This window comes from Cinclus cinclus, chromosome 2, assembly GCF_963662255.1.
Source record: "Cinclus cinclus chromosome 2, bCinCin1.1, whole genome shotgun sequence".
In the NCBI taxonomy this organism is placed as follows: Eukaryota; Metazoa; Chordata; class Aves; order Passeriformes; family Cinclidae; genus Cinclus; species Cinclus cinclus.
The window spans coordinates 31,091,469-31,098,567 of NC_085047.1; positions in this window are offsets into that span (position 1 = coordinate 31,091,469).

The following is a 7,099-nucleotide window of genomic DNA, read 5'->3' on the forward strand; positions in this document are numbered from 1 at the left end:
CATCCTTTGATTCTTATGATTTTGTGCAGTGTAAAAAAAATCTCTTGTATCTGCAGTTCTTCAGTTTTTCCTTCACAGTACAAGTGTTGTAAAGGGAACTCAGTATACATCCAAATCAGACAATCTATCTCTGATAAAACCTTAGCCTTTGAAGAAGGAGGAAATTTCTCCTTTCCAAGTAGAGCTACTTGCGAAATGACTGGTGCTTAACTTCAGTTGAGCAGCCAGATGTTAGAACAGAAGTAACTTTAAGAATGAAACAACACATATTTATTGATGCACTATGAAGAGTCAAAACTAGGAGGGAAATGCAAGTAAAATGTGATTAAGATAATTCAGGCTATACAAAAATGTGTTTGCAATTGAAGAGACATAAATTTAAGTAGGAGATAACCTCAGGTGAACATATCTTAATATCATCTAACTGTACACAAGAAGTTCTTATGGGAGAACCCCAAAAGATTAGGGAGCAAGGTTTATTTTATTTTTATTTTATGTTTCAGATATTTTTATGACCTCAGTGAAAGTCTGTGGGACATACAGGTGACTAAAAGTACCCTCCAACAGTTGCACCTTCTGAGAGGAGTGTGTATTTGCAGAAATATCTTGCAGAATTATGCTTTTAGAATTTTAGGGGTTCTCTAAACATTAATTAGCTTTGTCTTTGTGACATCACTTTCTTACTGGAGTATCCACCAGCAGAGTACACAACAAATAACATCAGTCATCCAATTTCAGTTGTTTCTAAAAAACTTTGGGGAGCAAATAAAAAAGGTTTAGACATAATAAATAGAATTGCTAATCAGACATTGCAGAAATACTTCATAGATCTTTTGTGTGATGTTTATTTGAAATCTTACCACGTGTTCAGTCTCTAACAGTAAAGTTCTGCCTCTCATGTCCCTCTCATATTATCAGTCAAAGACATAAGAAAAAGTACTTGCCTTTTGTATTTAATTGTTCTGCTCTCTTTTGTGAAACCTGACTTTGGCCTAAATCAGTCCAGTTTAAATTCTGTTGATGACAAGAGATGTTTGCTTCCAGACCTTGCATAAAAATGTTCTTTGAAATAGCAAAGACTGTATAAATTCAGACACTTTCCAGAACTCTCAAGGCAGTCCACAAAGCCTCATTCAAAGGCATTGAGACCTAAATAACCAGTGGGATTTTTTCTTTTACATAGAGACAGAATATCCTTCTACATAAGCATGGAAATTTTGCTATATTACAAAAAACAAGTTTTATATGCCATTCTGTAACTTTTTAAGATGATTAGTTATGCATGATTACAAGTTTTTTATTAATTTATTAGTGTACTAAGACCAAATATCTGAGAATTTCCAAACAGAAGTGTTGAATGAAAGACTTAGATTGTATTAATTTTCTAGCTAAGATCATTTAGCACAACAATCAGATGGTTTTACTTCTGGATATCAATGTTAGCATCTTTCTACTACTTCTTGTTCCTAGATAATGATGAGAGTCCTTAAAGCAGAAGATTCTTGACTCTTAATCCAAAATTTTATAGCCCTTGGGAGAGAAATTTTGGTGCATCTCAAAAATAAGTTTTAAATGATAATGACTTCAGAATTCCTAAAAGCGTCAGAATTGAATATGCAAAAAATAGGTAATAATAAACCCCCAAAATCCTCAAATATGTGGAAGAGGTTCTACTAATGAAGATAACATGGGAGGTTTCTCACAGCAGAGAGTGTTCTCAGTTAAACTGTTGCTCACTTCTTCATGGCTTTCACATTCCTTGCAAATCTGGAGGAACTATCAAAAGAGAAAACTGATGTCCTTAGCCTCATTTTCTTTCCTGTTCTCATGCTTATATCAAGCATGCATATGACAGTAGAGACTCAATGCATGAGAAAGAAAAAAAAAATATGAGCAAACGAAGTAGGAATGTTAAATGCCAAGATAAGATCTCTAGCTAGTATATAGCCACTAGCTAATGACTACCCCAACAAGTATATTGTAATGGAGTTTATTGAATGGAGTGGAAAGAAGACTTTTATGTCTTAAAAAAAGTTACTTTGCAGCATGTTGCAAGGTGATACATAAACTGTTATAGTAGAACCCAAAATGAACAAAATGCTTTGGCTGGATTTTCCCTAGAGAGAGACACTTTACAAAGCAGGTGTTAAAAAACCACAGAAGTCTTTGTATAACAAATGAACTGTGCCTCTTAATTAAGTGACTCTCTCAGCACTTTTGGCAAGTCAAGGAAAAGCATGCTTGTATCAAAATCAGCTGGCTGTTTTAAGTGGATTTAGGATTTGTGCCGTGTATTGGCCTGACAGCTCTGGAGACTGAAATCACTCAACAGTAAACAAGTAAGCAACTGTGCAGATTTTCTTACTTCCCTCCTGCAAAATTGTTTTGTTTCTATCCTCTCAGAGCTCTCCCAAGATACCTCCATTCATTCTTCAAGCCTGTTTCATACCAGGTTTTTTTGAGAACTGCTCAAGGTCTAGTCCTGTCACCACAAGGATTCCTGCTGTGCTTAAGCATGTGACTTAAGGAGGGAGTAGGGAGTGCTAAGTTTGCTGCTGAGATAATCATGTTCTTGTAAATAAAGCGATATGCAATTTCTGAGAACACACAAATGGATTTCTATCTGTCTTTACCCTGCGAGTGATTACTGGTTAAAACTTTAATAAGAATCAAGACTTAAATTTTAATTCAGTCCCTACTCCTGTTCAAACTCTCACCTCCACCGTGTCAGTTCCACATATTTATCAGGAGTCTGCACATGGAACTTTGTTGGCCTTTTCCCAGCCTCTCAAAGAAACCTTAAAGCAGTTCTTTGAAGAGGTTCAACCAATTTTAACATGCTTTTTTCTATCTAACAGTGTTGCTGATCCATAGCTACAAATGGTCAAATTTGCTTAATGTAAGAATTGCAACATCAGCATAAACAGGCTCATATAAGTAAATTTGAGAACACTTTAGTGAGACCTGTAAAGAAGACAGTTTCATCTCATTTTGCAGAGTAGAATAAATTAAATCCAGGAAAATCAAACAACTCATTTTGAGTATCTCTGAAATACCTGGAAGAGGGAAAGCTTGATTCACATGATCTTATTATTCATTTTGTACTGTTTAGCCACTTTCTTTTATAAAGATGATTTCTTTCTAGATTTGTATAATACAGACCTTTCACTAGAAAAAATGAGACATTGCCTTTATAAATTTGCTGAATCAATTGTGTATTAAAATATGACTAATGAAGCACAAAAATCAAATTCTTACTTTTGTCACTTTTATTGTCTTTAGAAATGGTGACTTTCCTATTTGGTAGATGAAAAGCTTTCACATTCATCGTGTAGGTTAAGCAGCCTTTTGTAAAGAAATGGAGTTCAACTCAAAACTCAAAAATATTTTAATTGATTTTATTCTTTAGTGAAGCTGCTGTAAAGATGTTGGCTATACAAGAATAAAGTAGCTTATCAAATTTCCTGCACTGAAACAGAATCCTTCTAGTGAGAAAAATAACTATTAGCTGCAGTTACAGGATAGAAATATATTGTTTTGGATCACCATGCCTGATCTTACAGAAAAGAAAAACTAGGTTTGGAGATCATTTTTGTTGTTCTTTTGGAACATCAGTCAGTTTTTCCATTTTTGATAAATCAAATATCAAGCAGTCACAGATAAATCAACCCAAATGAAGTGACTGTTCTTTCTGTATCCAGAAGATACGGAATTAGTTGCTAAAGGCAACTGGTGGATTGATGGGAAAAGGAGAAACCTGAAAAAAAACAGTGAGACACATGAATAGTGCATTGTCATTTAAGCATTCTACACAAAATCTAATCATCACTGGCTTTGATGGATTTTTATGAGATTATGAGAAAATCTATCTCATTTTGAAATGGTTACAAGCAGAACATAACACTCATGAAGAATGATTTTGTTTCATAGTTAATTTTTAGGGACATATTCAAAGAGTAAATCTGGAAAAAGTATCACAGGGTCATAGAATGGTTTGTGTTGGAAGAGACTTTAAACACCATCTAGTTCCAATCCCCCTGCCATGGGCAAATTTTTAGGATCAATGCTTAATTTGCCTGGTTGCACCTGAAAAGAAAATGCATTTTCTAATGACATTGTAAGCAAAACATTATTTAGCTTACATAATCTCAATGCTCTTTTTCCTGACAGAATCTTAATATTTAGCTTCTGACTTTCACTTTTGTGAAATTGTTTTCCTTTAACATTTGAAAGAGTTACATACTCAGGGATACACACATAGTCAAAAGCAAAATTTCCTTTTGTCAAAAAGAGAGCCCCTCCCGACATATTTCCCCAAGAAAGGTGATTTTTAATTGATTAAATTGTTTTCACAAAGGAAATAGATTTCTCCGATTCACATTAGTTAATTCTTACACGTTTGGAGTCACGAACAGCTCCTAATAACTCTCCAGGTAGAAACCGCTTAAATTTATGTCTGGTAGTATATCCTGGGAACAGACTTTTTAAAACAAAGGAGTACATGCAAGTGAAAAGGTTAATGCATTTGAAGCTGCACTGAACGTGGCATTACATGAGCTGAAAAACTCCAGAAATGAGTCACTGGGGAGACTAAGGTCTACAACAGAACAATCTGCTGCTAAGTGTTTTGCAGCTTGTGTCTCTCCCTCTTGGCCACTGTGCTGCTTGCATCTGTCCTGGGAGTAAGGGTGATGACAGGGAGCACAAGCCTTCACATTACCCACTGCAGCAGAAAAATCTCATCACTTAACACATTTTGCCAGGAAAAGTGTTTTGTTCTGAAATACCACACCGTGGGCTGAAGAGTTTGAAAAACAGACATGTTGTTTTCTTTCTGTTCTGTGGTTGAATGGAAAGTTTCTAGAAGCAAGGACAAAAGGCAGCTGGGTAACACTGTAAGCTCCTTTAGAAAGGGAATACCAGAACTTGCTTATGTAGACCCAGGTTTTTAACTAAGTTGTAACCATGTGTCACTTTGCATTTGTAGTAACTTGAAAAAATAAAGTATTCCATTATGGTTGTCCAGCTTCTCCTTTTTTTCAGCTGATGATTTTTATGGCACATAGGTTAATTTTATTGTTTGTTTATTTGTTAGATATTTAATAATGCAGATTGTACTTCTGTTCTTTGAACAGAACTCACAGTGCTTTTGGAAGCAAAGATGCACATATTTGCATTAGGAACAAGCAAAGTGCTCGTAAAATTTTCTGAGATTCACTTGAGTATGTCAAAGTGGGTGTGTGTCTAATTTGATTAGCTCATTTGCTGCGTTAAGAAATTTATATTCCTTTGGGGTCATGTGCTTTCTTTCATGGAACAATATGATGGAAACCCATACTCTCAAAAAAACATAGTAAATTCCATCTGCAAAAGCAAGTTTTGTTCAATCATCATCTGCAGCAGTCATCCCACTGACAGTGATACACAAACCATGATTGTATTCAAAATCCTCACACAGACCACAGTACCATGATGCTACTGAGGAACAAAAATGCTCTGTCTCAGGTATTATTTCGCATACTGGCTTAGTTTAAGGACTAACTCAGCTTTTTTTGGATTAGCCCTCTTTTTCTTTCAGAACCAAGAATTCAAATTTCATCTTGTAGTCAAATATGCAAATTTACAAAAATGCTGAAGCTATGTTGGGGTTTCTTTAAGGGTTTAAAATACCCCAAGGGACTAATGATTCTGACTTAGGGCTTGAAGGGTCTTAGGAATTGAGAATCTATAGTCTTTTTCATGCTTTATATTTTAAATCTGTGCCAAAAGTATCACAGTCCCATTCTTTCCTGTGACATCCTCAAAAAGAATATGCTGGGGAAAAGCAATATTCCAATATCCATTTCTAGAGCAGAACTGCATATTAATTTCTTTAAAATTCATGTTTGCTCACTCACCTGCAGCAAGTGATGATTTCTGACATGAAAAAAGGGATCAGATTGGAAATTGTCCCAACCTAGAGCATTTGCTGTGTTTAAGGTGAGATAGCAGTCAGAGCCTTTTAATTGCACTGCGACACAGGTATTCAAATTGTGGGAAGAAAAAACTCTCCTCAGCACCTATTAGAGACTGGAAGTATGGCTGAACTTCCCCTGCTGAAATCATAAAGTCAGGAGTACAAGTCACAAATTTCAAAGACCTGGGAAGATCAACCATTGATATGTCATCTCACTCCCATGAAAGCATAGACATTGAGAGAAATTTAATGTATATCTTCCCAGCTCATTGGATGAGCTTTGGTTGTCAAAGCTTTATCGTTAGCAGCAGCATGTAGAACCCTTAAGACGCTAGAATTTTTCTCTGCCATGTTTGTGTTTTCCTTCTGAGGTATATTCTTCTGCACTGTTCTTATTTAAGAAGCAGATCTCCATTCAAATGGAGATTAAAATATAGAAAGGAAGCACTGTAATAATGTGGGAAGGAAACATAAGAGGCTCTGAAAGGAAAGATGATAAGGATCGCCAAGAGAGTCTCAGAGTGACTTTGTTTTCATTACTGTGATTATATTCTTCATTATCCTTGATTATGTTTATATGAAAGGGGTCAATGTGTTTGGTCAAATTTAAAAGTAGATCTGCTTTATGATGTGCTGTGAGATACTGATAAAACTAAAATATTTTAAAGGGAATTACAGTTGTTAGAACTATGATAAGGAATAGGTTTCAAAAAACCTCAGTTTAGAGGCAGATGCTTGATTGGTAAGAAATACTCAGATAAAAAAATGTTTAACACTATTAAATTTGGGAATATTACAGTCAAGAATTAGAGGTGAGGCAGTTTTTTAAAAGGAGTATGCCAGTGAAAAAGGCCTGTGGTGTTGAATTTTGATAACACACAGCAGTAGTCTCACTTTCCCTGAAGCTGACAAAATACTCCTCTGGGCAGTTCTAGGCATGTCCTTAGAGACAGATAATCCCATAAAGGATGAGTTTAAAGGAAAAGAAAGGAAAAAAATCTGATGGGTTTGTTTGGAGGGATTAATTTATGAAGAAAGAATTTATGAAGAAGGATATAAATATGCCTTGCTTGTCTGAGAAACGATTAAAAAGAAGGAACAGAAGTACCTACATTTTTTTCAAAGAGTAAACAAGTCTTAAGT